The sequence below is a fragment of the Ambystoma mexicanum genome, chromosome 3q (assembly GCF_040938575.1).
Source record: "Ambystoma mexicanum isolate Mex_15411 chromosome 3q, UKY_AmexF1_1, whole genome shotgun sequence".
Lineage (NCBI taxonomy): Eukaryota > Metazoa > Chordata > Amphibia > Caudata > Ambystomatidae > Ambystoma > Ambystoma mexicanum.
Genome location: NC_090926.1, coordinates 809,420,944 through 809,439,797, shown reverse-complemented (window position 1 = coordinate 809,439,797; position 18,854 = coordinate 809,420,944). Strand labels below are relative to the sequence as shown.

General features: G+C 49.7%; 1 protein-coding gene across 2 annotated transcripts in view; it reads left to right on the top strand.

The window, feature by feature from the left end:
• The window catches only part of LUC7L3 (LUC7 like 3 pre-mRNA splicing factor), a 986,884-nt gene that overhangs the window by 922,040 nt on the left and 45,990 nt on the right, over positions 1-18,854 (top strand). The gene's annotated exons all lie outside the window — the stretch shown is intronic.

Below are 18,854 nucleotides of genomic sequence, written 5' to 3'. Positions count from 1 at the left end.
ACATCTTAACTTGTCTGCAGATAACATGCGTATTATCCAGGCGGCCAGGAAACCCTCGACTAGATCCCAATACAGAAGTAAATGGCTCAAGTTCTGTCATTGGTGTTTGGAAAAGCAGTTGGACCCAAGGGAGGCTACGATTGACACTGTGCTGTCCTTCGTATCCTTCCCAGTGAGTAAGGTGTTCACGTTCTGTCATGAAGAACTTACCTTTCAGCGGTCTCCGCATATCTTTCTACGGACCAATGTTCTTACTCTCTGTGTAATCCAGTGGTTAAGAAGCATTTGGCAGGCTTGACACGCCTCTACTCTCCAGTTCGTTGTCCGCACCCACTGTGGGATCTAAATGTAGTCCTGACAGTGTTGTGCCATAAGCCGTTAGAACCCATGGCCACGGTGGACCTCAAGTACCTATCCTGGAAAGTGTCCTTTTTGGTCGCCGTTACGTCAGAAAGGCAGGTGAGTGAGCTCCAGGCCTTGTCGGTGGAGCATCCCTTCTTGGTCTTTCACAAGGATAAGGTAGTCCTACTGATGAATCCTGCTTTCCTGCCGAAGGTGGTAACTGAATTCCATCTGAATGAGTCCATCTCCCTGCCGGTCTTTTTTCCGAACCCTACCTCAGAGGCAGAAAGGGTTCTGCATTGTCGCAATGTCAGAAGGGCTCTTAAGTTCTATCTGGACAGAACTTCCGAGCTTAGGAGTTCTTCTCAACTATTTGTGACCTTTGGTAACCCTCAGGGTAAGCAGGCGTCTAAGGTGACTATTTCTCGGTGGATCGCCGCCTGCATTACGTAGTCTTTCACCGTCCAAGGCTGATACCTCCTAAGGGTATTCATGCACACCTGGTTCGGGGCAAGGCAGCCGCGGTTGCTTTTCAGAAATATGTTCCCTGGGAGTGCATTGCTAGGGCAGCTACTTGGGCCTCCCCATCTGCCTTTTGTAAGCTTTATTGTCTTGACATGAGCTAAAGAGCTGATGCTCAGTTTGGTCAGGCTGTGCTGAAGAACCTTTTTCAGTAAGGGGTATTTCCATCCACCCGTAGTTCCTGATAGGAGTGCTTGGGAATCTCCCATAAGTATGGAGGAAAGGGGACGGGACTTAGGAGTATAACCGGTTACTCACCGTAGTGACCACCTTACTCCTACTGCATAGTCCCCTTTCCCCAATATGCCCGCCGTCCCCTCTAATAAGGTTCCTCTGTTATTGCTAATAGGTCTCTGACCTGGCGATAGAAAAGGACTGATGGGCGATGCGCTGGGCGGAGCCAAGGTGGGCAGGATTTGGCCGCGTGCCGGGCCCCGCGCAAGAGTGAGAGGAAGGACACATTTTTGAAAAAAACATTTTTTGGATGCTTTTTACAAAGTTCTCCGGTCCCGTCCCACAGGACGGAGAGATGTCCCGTAAGTATGGTGGAAAGGGGACTATGGACTAGGAGTAAGGTGATCACTACGGTGAGTAACCTGGTTACACTTTCTCACTGACAGCCTTCTATTAGAGACAATGGACTAACACCCGAGCCGTATGCCTGACGTGTCCCAATACAATAATCAGGCAATTACTGGCCCTCACAAACACCTGACTTCCATTACACTTCTCCACACGGATGAAAGGTGGAGCACAAGAGCCCACTTTAAGCGAGGCAAATCACACAAGGAAACAGCAGTTCCAAGATGGCAGTTTAACAAGAGGAGAAAGATGGCGAAACAGAATGGGATCGCAAGGAAGGAAATTCCCTTGAACTTTTTGACATTGTGTGTCGGAGGTACCCGGGGCCCTCCTGCGTCGATAACCAAAGTGGGATGAATCGCCAACTGCCGTGGTACTGACCTTTGCTCCAAAAACAAAGCAGCATCTGTGAAATCAACAAAGCCAGTGAGTTGGGGAGACTGATACAAGACCGGTCTGTGTTGAAGCCAAGGTTGCAAGCGGCAACATTTTATGGCAAGCGCTGGAACGAACATTGTATGAAACGCGTTTGATAACCAACACAAGTAAAGTTGACCTGCAGATGAGTGATTGAACTTTGAAACCAAGATACGATACCTTTGACATAGTGGTCCGGCACATCGTGTCTGCTCAATCGACGGTCTCTGTAAGGTATCCAGCTGAGAGATGGCAAAAGTTAAAGAGTGGCAATGGATTGTGAATCAAAGTTGTCCTGCGGCGGGTCAAGAATGATCCTGCGCACATTCGAAAGTCTTCGATGTTGATACAGTAAAGAAAGTTATAACAAAATAAATATAGTTGGTTAGAGCCCGGCAGAGGAAGATCAATTGCAAGCTTTGGGGTTAAAGCAAGTTTGTTACAATCCATAAATTGGTCCGATCCTGGTGGTTGGAGACTGATTCAAGATTTTGTGTCAAAGCGGTACTGTGCCCGATGAGGGGCATCTGGGGTGTAACGCGAATCACCCGAGAAATTGGATATGTGAAAATCTTGAGAACATTGTGTTAAAGTGGATCTGAGCCTGGCGGAGGGGGATCTGAGGTGAATAGTGAATCATCTAAAAAAATGGTGTATATGTGAAATACCAAAAGGAAAGGAAATCGTTTGTTTGTAGCATCCGGCCCTCTGAAAGAAGAGACTTTAAATGATAAATAGAATTTTTGGCACAGAAGGCCATGATGTTGAAGTTTTGAACTGCACCCTCGTGCTAAAGAAGCCAGAGACCGTGCTAAGCTCGAGTGTGCCGCCTTGTCCCTCGCTGAAAACGTGAGGAAGGTGAACCACTTCTTGAATAGCCTTACATATCGTTTCTTCAACACCTTTGCTTTTGCAGAAAATTGTTTCCCACACAATTTGTATTGAGAGGTCAGAATTGGCAATAGTTTTTTTAGTATAGGCCCTTTTATTTTGACAAGACACCACTAGGACTGCGTTATTATTATTTGATGGTTGCATCTTTGGATATAGGATTAGATAGGCCTTTTTCAAACCCAATTGAAGTTCACTAAGCACTCTTTTTTTTTTTTAAATATGTTTATTTATAGCAAGGCAGTAAAGGTTACAGACAGTATCGGGTGGCAGTACGATATTGCAAAGAAAAGATTCTAGTTTTGAGTCCCTTTCCCCCCCTCATTCCGGTTTTCCCGGGCCAGAGATTCAGTTTAGCTCCCCCGCTTGATGCGTATTCTCCTTGTCTCTCAGGGCCCAGCGGGTGTTGATTGGCTTGAACGTCATTGCGGGATATCGCTGATCATAGTCCAGCACTGGGGCCCACACATTCTGGAAGCGGTGCAGGGACCCCGCTCTCGCAGCGGTAACCTTTTCCGCTATTAAGATGTCCCACAATTTTCCCCACCAGTGGGCCAGGCAGGGGCCGTCCCGCGACTTCCAGAAGCGGGCCAGAACCGTCTTGCCCGCCAGGAGGCACTGTGTGAGGAGCTTAGCCCTGTTGCCGGAGCGGGGGTAAATTCCAGGGACCGGGATCCCCAGCAGAATTGTCTCAGGGTCCAGTGGGAGGGCGGAGCCGGTGATTTGTTCAATGGTGGAGAGACACCTGGCCCAAAATTGCTGGATCTTGGGGCATGTCCACCACATGTGAAAGTAGGAGCCTGGTTGACTGCAGCCTCTCCAGCAGGCGGGGTCCACTTGTGGGTTCATGTGGTGGAGTCTGAGAGGGGGGTAGTACCAGCGTAGGGTGAGTTTATATGCACATTCCTTGTTGGTGACACAAGTGGAGGAAGAGTGGGTGCGGGACCATATGTCTACCCAAGCTTGGTCATCGATCGGATGGCCTAGGTCCGCCTCCCACTGAGCCATAGATCGAGTTTTTGTCGCCAAGAAGTCCCCCAGGAAACGTCTATATATAGCCGAGATTCTTCCTCTAGTCGGCAGGTCCGCAAGAGTTAGCTCCAATGGAGTCGGGGGGCGAGTTGCCGCCTGGAGGGTCTGGGGGTGCGAACACCAGTGGCGGAGCTGGCAGTATGTGAATCTGTCCCTTTCTTGAAGCCGAAAAGTCTCCTTGCACCGCTCGAAGGTCCGGGGTCTGTTTTCGGAGTACATCTGCCCCAGGGTTTCCAGGCCTCCGTCTATCCAATTCTGGAAGTTGCGAGGGAGAGATCCCGGGGAGAAGTCGGGGTTGTGAAAGATCGGTGAAAGGGGGCCTCGGCCCCTCGGGATTCCCTTCTGCTTTAGAGCCCAATCCCAGGAGCTTAGGGTCTGCTTTGTTGTTAGTAGGATGTCCTTCCAGCGTGCCCTGAGGGAGGGTTGGATGTGAGGGAGGAACCGGAGGGGAAGCGGAAGCTGGGCCTGCTCCAGTTCCACCCATCTGGGGCGGGCTGTGCTCGTCTGCCAGGCGTGTAGATGTGACAGTTGCGCCGCTGTCCTATAGGCCTGCAGGTCCGGGACCCCCAGGCCTCCTAGCCTGGCGTTGCCAATCAGGGTTTTGTGGGGGAGCCTGGCCTTCTTGCCTTTCCATATGAATTTGGATATCTTCCTCTGTAAGTCATGGAGAGCCTGGGCTGGGAAGGGCACCGATAGAGATGAGCAGGCATAGAGGAACCTAGGAAGCAGGTTCATCTTGACGGCCGTGATCCGGCCCATTAATGAGATCTCCTGCGTGGACCAGCGTTTCAAGTCCCCCTCCAGCTCCTTGGTCAGTTTGGGAAAGTTCACCTGATAGGTCTCCTTTGGGTTCGCTGGGATGAGAACTCCTAGGTAGGGGATCGAGTGGTCCCGCCATTCGATCGGGCACAGAGCCGTTAACGCCTCCTTGTCCTCTGGGCGGAGGCCGACTCCTAAAGCCACTGATTTGGTGAAGTTGACAGTGAAGCCGGTGACCTCCCCCAATTCCTTTATTTCGGCCAGAGCGTGTTTCGCTGAGGTGTTGGGTTCGGTGAGTGTCAATAGGACATCGTCCGCGTAGAGAGCGATCTTGTGGTGGGAGGAGCCCACCTGAAGGCCCTTAATGGACTCATTGCACCTGATCTTCTGGGCGAAGGGTTCCATTGTGAGGGCGAAGAGTAGGGGAGACAGCGGGCAGCCCTGTCTCGTCCCACAAGACAGAGGTATCGGAGCTGAGTGGATGCCATTGATCCTGAGGATGGTTCGAGGGTGCTTATAGTTCGCCAGGATCATGGCTCGGGCTGTGGGGCCGAACCCAAATGCTTCCAGAGTGCATTCCAGATAGGACCAATCGACTCTGTCGAAGGCTTTGGTTGCGTCCAGGGCCATTAGGGCAAGGCCTTGGGAGTTGCGGTGGGCGATGTTCACTAGGTTCAGAGTCCGCCGGATGTTGTCCCCTGCCGCTCGGTGAAGAATGAAGCCTGTTTGGTCGGGGTGGATTATATCCGGGAGGATGAGTGCCAGGCGGTTAGCTAAAATCTTCGAGTACAGGTTGGCGTCGATATTCAGTAGGGCGATGGGTCTGTATGACGCCGGATCTCTCGGGTCTTTCCCCGGCTTAGGAAGGAGAACCGTCACCGACTCCTGCATTGTGGCGGTCACGGATCCCGAGACCTTAAAAGAGTTGAACAGGGCCACTATGTGAGGGATGAGCTGGAGCTTAAAAATCTTATAGAACCTCGGGGGGAATCCGTCTGGGCCCGGGGCCCGTGATTTGAGGGCCTTGATGGCTTCGTCAACTTCTTCAGCTGTTATTGGGGCTTCCAACTGCTCCCGTGTGGAGTCTGGGAGACGCGTCAAGGCTGCGTTCCGTAGGTATTCCTCCTGCTTTGATCGATCCCGGGGAGGCGCTGTCATGACCTGGATTAGGTGGTCTGAGGCTAGTTGTAGTTTCGCCTGTTCAGAGTGGTGTATCACCCCCTGTGGGTCCTTGAGCCCTATAATGGTGTTGGTCCGTCTTGTTTTAGCTAGCTTGGCCACCAGCAGCTTATTGGCCTTGTTGCTTTTGGCATAGTAGAATTGTCTGGTCTTCGCCAGGAGTTGCGCAGTGTGTTCTGCGTAGTGGGCCTCTAGTTTCTTCCTGGCCGAGCGGAGCGCTCTCTGTGTTCTGGGGGACCAGCCACTCTTCTTCTGGGCTTCCTCAGCTGCTCGCAGGTCCTCCTCCAGGGATAGACGGATTTGTTTCCGGTTTCGGTGGTATGCCACGCCTTGGGCTATCAACGTTCCCCGAATTACAGCTTTCATTGCATCCCAGTTATTGGCCAGGGAGGTGTCCGCAGCTAGGTTCTCCTCAAAGAAGTTCTTGATGGTGGTGGTTATGTTGTCTCTGATTGACATATCATTGAGGATCGGGTCGTAGAGCGCCCATCTGCGTGTTGCCTTGGCGTGGGTGTTCTGAATGCTCAGTTCCATTATTATTGGGGCATGGTCCGATAGGATTCGCTGGCCTATCGATACCTCATTAGCGAGGGCGAGAGTTTGAGGGGAAGCCAGAAGGAGGTCGATTCTGGAGAAAGTTCGGTGTACGCCCGAAAAGAAGGAGTAATCTTTCTCGGTGGGGTGAAGCACCCGCCATGTATCCACCACCTCTAAGGTTCTGAAGAGCCGCAGCAGACTGAGGGCCTGGCCGAATTCGCCAAGGGCGGGGGGGTTAGATTTGTCCTTAGTGGGGTCTGGGACCCCATTGAAGTCCCCACCGATTATTGTCTGGCCTTCCACAAAGCTTGAGAGGGAGGAGCCCAAGGAGTCATAGAAGGTTGCCTGTCCTGAGTTGGGTGCGTATGCCGATACCAAGGTGTAGAGGTCCCCCAACAGGAGGCACTTGACGGCCACAAAGCGGCCCTCCGGGCACATCATGGAGTCCAGGGTCTGGGGGCGCAAGTCTTTCCGGAACATAATCGCTGTGCCCCCTTTTTTGGAGTTCCCCGAGGCGAAGAACTGGTGTGGATATATGCTGGATCGAAGCCGGCCAAAGTCTGCCGGGAGGAGATGAGTCTCTTGGAGGAACACCACATCGGCCTCCTCATCTTGTAGCTTCTGGAGAATCGATTTGCGCTTGGGGGGGGAGTTGAGACCATTAACGTTCCAAGAAAGGCATCTCAGCGTCCGGTGTTCCGGGATCGGGGAGCTAGGGGTTCCATGCGTAGGGGATGGAGGGGGGACTCCAGGTTGTTCATCAGCTGCCATCGTGAAGAGGGTGGAGAGGTGAACTGTACCGCACTTGCAGTTTTAACCGAGGCCCCCAACGGGAGGCCAACTTTTTAACTAGCGGGGTGGGAAACATTGTGGGTGTAACCCCACCCCAGGCCAACAGGGCCATTTGTGTCTGGCAAAATAACGTTTGCATCCAAGGGCTCTAAGATGGAGCGGATCTTGGAGGGGGGGCATAGGCCGTGGAGGAAGCCCGCCGCGCTGGGCGAGCGTGGGATTGTGTTGGGCCGGAGTTACTATTTCTGAATATAGCTGAAAGGACGTTGGGCGTCCGGGACGCCGGAGGTGCGGGAGGCATCCGGGGCCGCTCGGACTCGGGTTATCTTCTCCTGTTTCGGGGGGCCTTGGACCATGGAGGACGTCTGGGTTGGGGGGGGAGGGCTGACGTAGGGCTTCCCGAGGCTTCCAAGTCTGGGGAAGTGGTTCCCTCAGGGGGGGAGGATATCTGCATGATTTTAGCGGCATCTTCTAAGTGGGATATTCTCCGGAGGGAGCCATTATACGAAAATTGCAGGGCTGTGGGAAAAAGCCATCTGTATTTGACTTTACGCTCTTGGAGGAAGAGGGTTAAAGGTCGGAGAGCCCTTCTTTTCTGTAGGGTTGAGAGGGAGAGATCCTGATAAATTTGGAGCGGGTGACCTTGAAAGGAGAGTTCATCTCCGGACCGACTGATGGCGGAGATAGCTTCTTTAGTGGAGAAATAGTGTACTCTCGTTATGACATCTGGGGGCTGGTCGGAGTCTACTCCTCGTCGCGGACGAAGTCTGTGGGTCCGATCCAGCAGCAGTTGGGATTTATCTAGATGCGGGAGGAGAATTTGAAAGAGGTCTCCTATGTATCCTGCAAGATTTTGGTCGGGGACTGAGGACGGAACTCCCCTAATACGGAGGTTATTCCGACGAGCTCTGTTTTCCAGGTCCTCTTGTTTGTATTCGAGGATTTCGCACTTGTCCTGGAGGGCTCTTACTGTTTGCTGGATATCTCCCATGGCGGCTGTTTGGTCTTGGGAGCGATCCTCGATCTCACTCAGTCTCTGCTCCACTTCGGTCACCCTATGGTCTGTTTGTTCCAATTTGGAGGTAAGTTCCGACATGCAGGACCGAAACTCGGCTTTGATGTCTGCCATAAACGCCAACAGATCACCTCTGGTGGCTGGGGAGTCACCCCCCTCCTGGGAGAGCCCTGGGGTGGGAGTAACTGAGTCCGGTTTCTTTCCCTTATCAGGAGCGGTGAGCATGGTGGCAATGTCCACATTTTTGATAGCTTTCGACTGTCTCGACATGTTGGTGAGTCGTGGGTGGGGAGATGGTTTATGCGGCCCACCCTGTGGATGAGCGTCGAGGCTCTTGATTGAGAAAAGGGAAGCTGATTCCAAGCTTGGCCGGTGTGTAGTGGATTCGAGTGAGGGGGTGAACTCTCCAAATCTTGATGGTGGGCAGGTATGTGGGGCGTAAGTTCCGGTGGGGGGATTGAGTAACGTGCGCCCCCTTGAGACTAGGCCAGAGAGAGCAGAGCGGGTCGCCCCAAGGTGTAGGCAGTCAGGTCACCTCCGAGGCCGAAGGGGCCTACCCGTCAGGGGCAGCCCGGGATGAGAGTGTGGCCAGGTCGAGGCTCCAGGTGGGCGGCGTTGGTCAGGCCCTTCTCGGGGCTTGCCGCTGTGGGTCCCTCGATGTGACCCAGCTAGGACCGCTCCTCCTCCGAGGACCCAGGCTTGAATCGCCCGGTGGGGATGATAGTGGGAGGGGTCCCGGGTCCGAGCGGGGGCTCCAGATGGTGGTGTGGGCCGGGGCGCCCCAGGAGTGTGGCGTATGGAGGCCGGATCTCTGGGTCTTAGGTGGTGAGAGGTAGGAGCCCGCTGGAGGGCGGAGGGGGGGGGGGGCGGTGATGGCACGGCCCCCCACTAAGCACTCTTGAACTATGGTCACTTGTGTCTGTCTTACTGTTGATACAATCCCTTCCTTACATGGGTCAGTGAGTTACTTCATCTTCTTTAGATCCATTATTACTTTAGCTTTAGGTACATGTTACTCTCAGTGCTTCAGTTGTATTGTTACTTTTAAGTATTTTCATACCGTTTCAGTACATGTTCATATATCTTCTTTAAGACATCACTTTGTCTTCGTCAAATGTTTAATGTCCATCCATAATATTCATTGACGCATTCTGACATCTTGACAAGTGACATCCTTCTATATAGCATTCTTCTATGCAAAATCCATCCAGACCAACAGTGCAAGGATACATTCTATATGGCTGTCTGAGAGCATAACATCTCTCATACACTCGATGTGGTATGGGAACAATGCAGGGGTTCCCATTTATTGCTCTTCTCCGCCTGTTCCAGTATGACGGCGGTGATGGGGCAGGAACTGGCTAGAGAACGTCTACCTGCTCCTTTACAGACTCTCATGAACAAAGGCTACTCACAGACCAATTAAAAAGACGAACAGCAGAGGTCATGTGCTGAAGAGGGGGAAAGGGCAACATTGGGCAGCTTAACGTGCAAACAGTCAAACAGCGCACACAAGTTTCGCATCAACCAGTGGTGCAGTTACTTGTTATTAGCACGCCAGAAGGGATGAACATGAGAATTGTAGCTCCTAAAGTGTGCATGCATGCAGAAAAAGCTTCTGCTATTGAAATAAAATAATTTTTAATATAACAAGGCAACCCTGATAACCAATATAATTTCAGTATAAAAATTAAGAGTTTGTAATAAATGAAATTCATAAATGGGTAACAATTTCATAAAAACAGAAGTTTCAGTTCAATGATGAGACGCAGTAAATAACACTGGGAACAATAGCAACAAGATCCGCCTCCTGTGTTCTGTGGGGTTTTGGAGATTACCGATACCTGCATTGGCCTTGCACTGTGTTGCCTGCCTGTGTTTATTTCACGGACTGTTGTAGACTCTCTTCACAGTGCCAAGTCTGTGCATCACTGCCTCCAGGTGATGCTGTTCGGAGACCTCTGGGGCATATCGTCCATCAGCAGAGATGACCCTGAATCACTATTTAACCTTCCCTTGCATAAATCTGTATTTCCAGAAATATGGGCTTTTAAATGGATTTTGTCCTCCCACGTAATCTTCATCTTGAGATATCTTCCCTTCCAGCTTCAGCTGCTTTGTAAAAAATACAATAATTTTTCAGCAGAGGGGCACTGTGCTTCGATGCAGTTGACTCGATGTCCCTCGAATGCTCCCATCTCGGAGTCAATGTAATTGTTGGTATATATAGCATACGCAGCTCGAGTTAGCTTCATTTCTTTGATTTTCTGTGAAGAGAAACTTTGATACTCAAGTACGATGGCCTTGTCTTCGACACCATCAACCTCGAAGACCGGGTTATAAAAATGCCACGACTGCGGCGCCAAGATTTCCCTCCGGGATCCCCTTGGCATGCAACATAGGACAGTGGACTGTGAGTCCTGTCAGTCCATGACTGGTAAGGCTCTAAAAGAGCGTAAAGGGAAATTAGCGGCAGGTAGGCCCCCTACTAAATCCCCATCGACGACTCTGGCAAAGAAAAGATCGTCCGATGAGTCGAGAGGTGACTCTCTTCGAAGGAAGAGATAGAAAAAGCATTCTCACTCCAGGAGCAGATTGCATCATTCCATGTCTTCAAAAAAGGCAAAGAAAAGGCCCTATAGGTCGCCTTCTTCGACTGCATCAGATCCTTCTCCGGAGAGAAGGATAACATGCCCAACCAAGTCCTCCACTAGAGCCCAGTGGGAAGAATTCAGGCATGAAATGTTTTGAGAAGAAGGCCCGACCCCCTCAAAAGAGCAAGAAAGAAGCCATGCTCCTGTCATGCTGTTGAAAGATGACAAGGAAAGGGATAAGACTAAATTCCACACCCCCTCGACACATGGAACATGGGCAGGAGAACCCCTGAGGTCTCGACACAATGAGAAATCGTCGAGGACTGCATCTAATCGAGAGTCAAGCCCTTCAAGGGCTCCATCGAAGCCAAAATCGATTAAGAAATCATTGATAACATTGGCGCCATTGGCATCAAGACCGTCGACGCCATTAGCGCCGAGATCGTCAACACCATCAGTGTCGAGGTCGTCGACACCGTTCACATCTAAGCCTTTGGCACCATCAGGGTCAAAACCATCAATGCCTTTACCCACTCAAGTTGGCAAAGTCCTACAAGCCTTTGCCAAAAAAGGATTTTTTCAAGTGTTTATCCTCCATGTATGAGGAATAAGAGTATTCGACCACGACACTCCAGCATTTGGGTTGGAGTTTGACACACCCAATGCCCCAGAAAGCCTAATTTCAGAGGAGTCCAGATTAAAGATTTGTATGGCGATCTCCAATCTGTTAGTGGTGTGGACACATCACCGGAACTTGAGTTTGGCAAGCAAGACCCAGCGGACCATGCAGATGCTTCTTACAGGCGGATTATGACTAGAGTTACAGATTTTCTGGGATGGGGCAGATCTGCACCACCATTTGAGCAGGACGACCTGACAGATATTCTTGATAAAGGTCCACAGAAGGATCCCCTTCTCCCATTTCATATCGCACTTTAAAAAAGGTTTATGGCAAATTGGGAGGTTATTGAATCGAGCCCAGCAGTGAATAAAATACTCACCAAGAAGTACTTGCCCTCAAGTAGCGACTCTGGCTATCATCAGAGCACCCTACAGCAGAGAGCCCAGTTCAGGCAGCAATGACTCCTTCCAAACAGGCTGCTTATCCAACCACCCCACCAGACAGGGATGATGAGTGTTTCAACACTTGGGCTAGGAAAGGATTTTCTGCTGGGAACATGGCTCTCAAGTCTGCAAACGTCACTTGCGGCTTGGCAAAATGTACATTCACCCTGTGGGACTGCATAACTATGGCGGCTGACCATGTCCTCAAAGGGGAAGATTGAGACGGCTTCCTGAATATTGTAAGAGACGGTAAGGAGGCTATGTGTGAGTCTCTACAATCAGGGCTGGATTCATTTGATAGTATCAGCAGAGCCATGGCGGCTAGCACGATAATGCGTGGTTGCGGACGTCAGGTTTTGCACTGGATGTGCAATCCAGACTCCTTAACATGCCCTTTGATGGCACCAAGCTGTTTGGCAGCAGGGCTGATGAAAGCCTTAAGACGGTGCAGACCTCGAAGTGGCAGACAAATCCCTTGGCAAGAGCGAGAGGACTGGCTAATCAAATGGGCCAAAAAAGATTACCTCGTGGTGGACGAGGGAGAGGTGCAAAATCCACCCAAGCAACTGCTGCTTTTCCATCAGCTGCTGCTTCAGCCGCCTCAAAACCTCTGAGGCCTTAACCTGCAAGAACCCGGTGGGAGGCAGACTCTCACAGCATCTGCAAGAATGGCGGAGTATTACTTCAGATGTGTGGGCATTGGAAACAGTAGCCCAGGGTTACTGCCTCCCCCATCTAAAAAGGCCTTCGGACCATCTACCTCAGTGCCACTCATTCAAAGTTCTGGATCAGTTCCTTGTGCAGGAAATTTTAAGCCTGCTAGAGGAAGGTGCTATAGAACCAGTACCTCTAACGGAAAGGAACAAAGGGTGGTACTCTCCCTATTTCCTAATCTTCAAGAAGGATGGAGGATTGAGACCCATCTTGGACTTCAGATGTTTGAGCAAGTTCCCAGGAAGGACAAGCTCAAGATAGTCACCCTTTCTCAGATCCTTCAGGCCCTCCAGCTCCAGGATTGGATGGCATCATTGGAATTTCTAGATGCTTTCTTTCATGTGCATGTCTATCACAAGCAGAGAAAGTATCAATTTCGAGTTCTGCCATTCGGGCTGATCTCCGCCCCTAGGGTTTTCACCAAGCTGATGGTGGTGGCGGCGACAGCAATCTCAGGAGAGCAGGGTTTCACGTCTATGCCTACCTGGACGATTGGCTGAACAGGCCCTGGAACATCTCAGCATCACCTGCCACTCTCCACAGACTGGGCTTCTCACTCAATTACAGGCAGTCCCACATGATACCATCTCAAAGGTTCCAGTTCAGCAGAGCAGTCCTGGATGCATCCTCAGGAAAACCCTTGACACCTGAGGTGGGGGCACAACACATTCTGTAGACGGTCACCAAATTCCATAGTGGCCAGCATTTTCCAGACTCTGACATTTTGAGGTTGCTCAGCCTCATGGCATCCTGCATTTTCCAGGTGCCATAGGCTCACCTAGGAAGGGGATCCCTCCAAATGGGCTCTCAGGGCACAGGGGTCTCAATTCTCGGGCAGGATGACAAACCTTCTGGTTCCAAGCAGGGTCACACAGGATCTTCCATGGTGGGCTTACAAGGGCAATATTCTGAAGGGAGAACTGTTTTGGCAGCCATGGCCGGAGATGACAGTAGTTACGGATGCTTGACCAAAAAGGGGGTTAGGGTGCCCTTTTGAGGACTTGCAGCTGGGCACCAGAGTTAATGAGCAACAAAAGGGGTGCTGCGGAAATACGGTACTCGCAACATAGGAATTGTACTGAATATGTGGAGTACCTTTTCTCGGGCCTAGACTGAATCAAGTCCCGGTTACCTTATTCAATGGGTGATTCATGCAAAAAACAGCCCATATGTTGTGACGTCTTGGATGAATGATTATCATAATTGTTATTCAATTATTAGCAATGAACATTTTATTTACATAACAGAAAAAACGTACAAATAAAATAATTGAAATAGAGTATTGAAGTCACTTTGTACAATTCTCTGGTGTGTGGTTCACTGTACTGAGCACATACAAGTGTAGGGTCAAATTACATCAGTAATTCACAAAAAAACAACCAAATATCCCTCCAATCACATTCTGGAAGATAAAGAAGAAAAATAGTGGTTCAGGGTGAACAGAAACCTAGTACTGAGGGAAAAGTGTGTCTCTAAATATAGTAGAGAGGAAGACGTTTATGGTTAGACCAAGAGTAAATTCTAAACACCAAGATAACATTTTAACAATTGCAAGAAAACAGTTTTTGTCCAAAAAATGCACAAAAAGGTTATCATATGCACAAAAACATATATATACACACTGCCCCTATTCTTAAATCGTGACTGGGGCTTCCTCATAGCAATATAATTCAAAATAAAGGCTTTCATGCAATCTACCATACATAGGTTTAGATAGCTTTTACTAAGAGTCTTATTGGGAAATCCTTGGCTCTGGTGTTAAGGAGTTCTTAGCAGTGTGATTTATAACAGAGACTTCCATTCAGTCCGCTATACATAGGTTTGGATAGCTTTTGTTGATAAGTCTTATTGCGAAATCCTAATGGTCCAATTAATGTATCAAAAAAGAACCCTCATTGGGTCTGCCCACGCGTGCAGGGGGCGGGATACAAACTATGTATGAATAGGCTCCCAGGTATTGGGTTTTCTATTCGGTCCAGGCGGACCACTTGTATGCCAAACCTGGGGTCCACAGGACCCCCCTTGCTGAAATCTGCATTTCGGTAGTTTTTAGGGAGAAACGTATATTGCCATCTTCATCAGGGCACAGTCGGAGTACCCTATTGGGGAAAAAAAAGGAGAAAAAAAGAAGAGGTTGAGTCATTGTTCACAGCATAGTGACGTAATGCATGCATGAAATCATAATTTAGAACATGCGTGCTTGTAATTCTGGGTAAGTTTTGCATGTAGATGAGGAAGAAGCCCCTGCTCAGGCAGATTTTTTTTTTCTTACCTTGAGGGGCAGACCAATCTGTGGAGACTGAAGATTGGTGCTGCATGTCTGAGCCCACGGCGCTGCCACGGCCAAATAACGAGTGGCCCAAACAATACGCATAAACAGGGCACGATCCATATATGGAGGCTGAGTCTTGCATGAAAAGTCATGTGCCTGTGCAGAGGTAAAGGAGGTGTATTAATTAATTATCTACCCTCTGTTTTTGTCATGCAAGCCAGTAGATCCCTTGGCCGGATAGGTGCGAAAAAGTAAGGAGTGTAGGTGAATATATATGAACCTTCCATGAATACCTGGTATAATTCCACCAGATGCTGCCCGATACTGTCCGTACGGTGCTGCTTCTATAGATTGGGGGCTGGCGAGTTCCTCATTCTCGCCTCCTGTTTTCGTAAGTATGGGTGCCTGAAACTAGCCACCTATTAGGATGCGTACCTCCAGGGAGACACAAGTAGGTATAGTGTGTCCACTAGTGTACCAAATCCATTGAGAGCGGGAGTCGAAACTGTACAGGCCCGTGGGAAGGCTTTCCCAAAGCTTAATCTGGAGTAGCAGCCAACAGAGATTTTCTGGCATGTTCCTCGGACTGCAGGAGCTGCGAGTCACTCTTACCTCGGTAGCTCCTGTGAGCGAAAGTGTCCTTGGCGAGCATGCATGTGTGAGGCGTTATGCACGAAACCCGATGCTTATTGCTCGTTGCTTGGCAACTTATGAGCTGGGAGGAGGTGGTTCAAGTGACCACAGAGAGGTGCTGGACTTTTTCGACGCATCCAATTGGTCGGTGCATTGGGGGTGTGTGTGAGTGTGCCTCAGAGCTGGGTCCCGCCTTGCTGCGGGACCAGGTGTGGAGCACTGATGGCTACGCAATTCGAAGTGAACAAACTAGCTCAAGGGACTGTAAGCAATCACATGTTGCCCTTGGCTACACCCCTGCTCAGCGGGCCCCCTCCCCTTTTTTTCTGTTAATTAAGACACACTGTTCCTAGGACATATGGTAGGTCTTCTGTGTCAGCAGAGGGAGTGGCCACAGTGTGGTATGTTCGGGGAGAGCAGTTCACCTGTGTCAGCTGAAGGGTTGCACAGTTGAAAGAAGGCTGGCTCAAAACAAAGAACTTGTACTGCTGATTGTATCTAGAGTGGTGTCTACTGCTCATTGAGCCCATTGTCTATGCTGTCCAATTTATGGATCCAGTGGCTCGCCATTCTCAATAAATGTTATTGTGTTCCTGGACCAAGGGAGAACTGTTTTGGCAGCCATGGCCGGAGATGACAGTAGTTACAGATGCCTCACAACGATCTGACAGACAGTGGTTGTTGGTCTCCATCAGATTCCAAACTACACATCAATCTTTTGGAGCTGAGGCCGATCAGACTCGCGCTGAAGGCCTTTTTGCCCTCTGTATGGGGAAAGAATATCCTGATAATGACGCACAACACAGTGTCCATGTACTACCTCAACAAGAGAGCAGGTGTAGGGTCATTACCACTGTGCAGAGAGGCAATGCAGCTCTGGTTCTGGGCAATTCAAGAAGGAATCTCCCTGATGGCAGTTCACCTACCCAGTGAAGCGAACACAGTGGCAGATGCTCTGAGAAGACCGAGCACAGTCTCCCACAAGTGGATACTAGCTCAGGAAGTCTTTCAAGAGGTCTTCACCCTTTGGGGGAACCCCTCAAGTGGATCTGTTCAAGACCAGTGTCAACTGGAAGTGCAAACTGTTCTGCTCCAGGGACTTTCCCACAAGTGGAGCTCTAGGAGACGCGTTCGTAATTGACTGGGAGTTTGCACTCATGTGCGCGTTTCCTCCAGTCCCCGTCGTTCCTCACGTGATCAGGAGGTTGAGAAAGTTTGGGAAATCCATGATCCTAATTGCCCCGAATTGGGCCAGGAGGATGTGGTACCAAGACCTTCTGGACATGTCCATCTGCTCTCCAGGGCGTGTTATGCAAAGAGAGGACCTTCTCTCGCGAGAGGAGGGCCAGGTTCTCCATCCAGAGGTCAAGACATTCAACCTTTACGCATGGTTTCTGAGATGTTGAGATATAAGGAGTGGGACCTCTGAGATGCCGTAATGGGGGTTTTTCTTTCGGCCAGGAGGCCAGCAACAAAATCCTTATACCGCTGCCATTGGAATAAATTCTGCAACTGGTGTAGGGAAAAGGAAATGGACCCTTTTCAGTGCAATACACCTATGGTGTTGTCCTTTTTTGTTACACTTAGCAAATCTGGGTCTCCAGATTGGAAAAATAAAAGGTTATTTGGCAGCGCTTTCAATCTTTATGCACACATCGGAGGAGGTATCATATTTCAAGATGCTGTTAATCATTACATTTCTTAAAGGGCTCACTAGCATGTTCCCTCCTACACCTTTCCAGGTACCAATTTGGGACCTTAATCATGTGTTGAAATTTCTGATGTGGGCTCCCTTTGAGCCACTTCATTCATGTCCACTAAGACTACTACCTTTCAAAACCATCAGCCCGAAGGGTGAGTTGCAGCCTTATCTAGTAAACTTCCATTTACAATTTTTTTCAAGGACAAACTTTTCCTTGGAGTTAAACCTTCTTTTTTGCCAAAAAGTGTATCAGATTTTTATTTATCCCAACAAATTGTACTTCAGACATTCTATCCGCCTCCTCGTCCTGGCAAGGAAGAGGAAAAGCTGCATAGACTTGTTCACAGAAGGGTTTTGATCTTTTACGTTTCACAAATGGCGAAAATACATCAACATGACCAGCTTTTCATTGGGTACACTGGACACAAACTGGCTCTTCCAGTTACAAAACAAACTTGGTCCTGATGGATCATTCTTGCTATTATAGAATGCTACAGATTGGCCGGGAAAGATCCCCAAGAATGCCTGAGAGCTCATTCCAATAGGGGCATGACAACATCTTCTGCTCTGCAAAGAGGGGTGCCTATAAAAGACATTTGTGCGGCAGCCACTTGGTCTACCATTCACACATTTAGTAAACATTACTGTCTGGATCCATCCTCTATCCAGGAAGGAGGATTTGTTACATTCAATCCATGACAAATCTTAAGTCGAAAATCCGAACTCCCTCCTCCAAAACCTGACACTGCTTTGGGAGTCTATCGAAAGATGAGAAATACGTGGGAGGACACACTCCATTTGTAGAACAAGTTACTTACCCCAGGTAATGTTCTTTCGACTGCATATTCCTCCCATGTGTTCCTCATCTCCCTTCCCAGCCTACCCCACTGTAGAATTTCCAGGCATTACACTTTACGCTCTTTCAAAGTCTGGTACTGTCTGGGACTCACTGATGCTGGTATTTCTGCAAGAGGAAGGCGTAAAAACAGAACTGAAGCTAACGGGCGCTGCGCATGCTCTATATACCGACGATGACGTTGACTCTAAAATGGGAGCCCTCGAGGTACATCGAGTCGACGCACAGCGCCCTCTGCCGGAAATCTTTTTTGGTTTTGCCGAAGCAGCTGAAGCTGTGAGGAAAGATATCAAAAGATGAGGAATACGCGGGAGGAACATCCAATTGAAAGGACGTTACCAGGGGTAAGTTACTTGTTCACCTTTTCCATAATGCACCTGCAGGATATCCAGAAAACCCGACAGCCTGTTCCAGAAGAAGCTTTCTTGTGCTCTGAATTGCATGATCACTGGTTTCACAGGAAATGAAAGGCACACTTTTCAATGGGCCGCTGCAACACTTGTAATGCCACTTGTTTTTATGCCAAAGCTCCTGGAGTTTGTGAGCACTGGCTCTTCTCCCAAAGTCCGTGCCAGCGGTTTCCATCAAAATCTGTGACTGCTTGTATGCAGACCAATCATACAGCTCCACCTTGGCTTTCCTCCCTGCTAGCACTGCTTATAACGTGCCATGCCTTCAAGATCCCTGCTCGTGCATTGAACTCTGAACCTTGTGCAGCTGAAACCCATTTGGGATCTCTCTGCTTGGCGGTCCATTCTGTCTTGTGCCTTGTGTTTCCATGCTCCAATTTCCACATCCCTCCCCTTCTGGAGGCATGGCGGGGCTGGCACATGCCTCCATCAAAATCCATCTGGCAGCTATCTCCAGCTATACCAGAACTCTGGGGCGGTCGTCGTGGTCTCATCGCCTGGTGAAGGAGTTCATGAAAGGACTGTTCCGCTCGTTCCCGC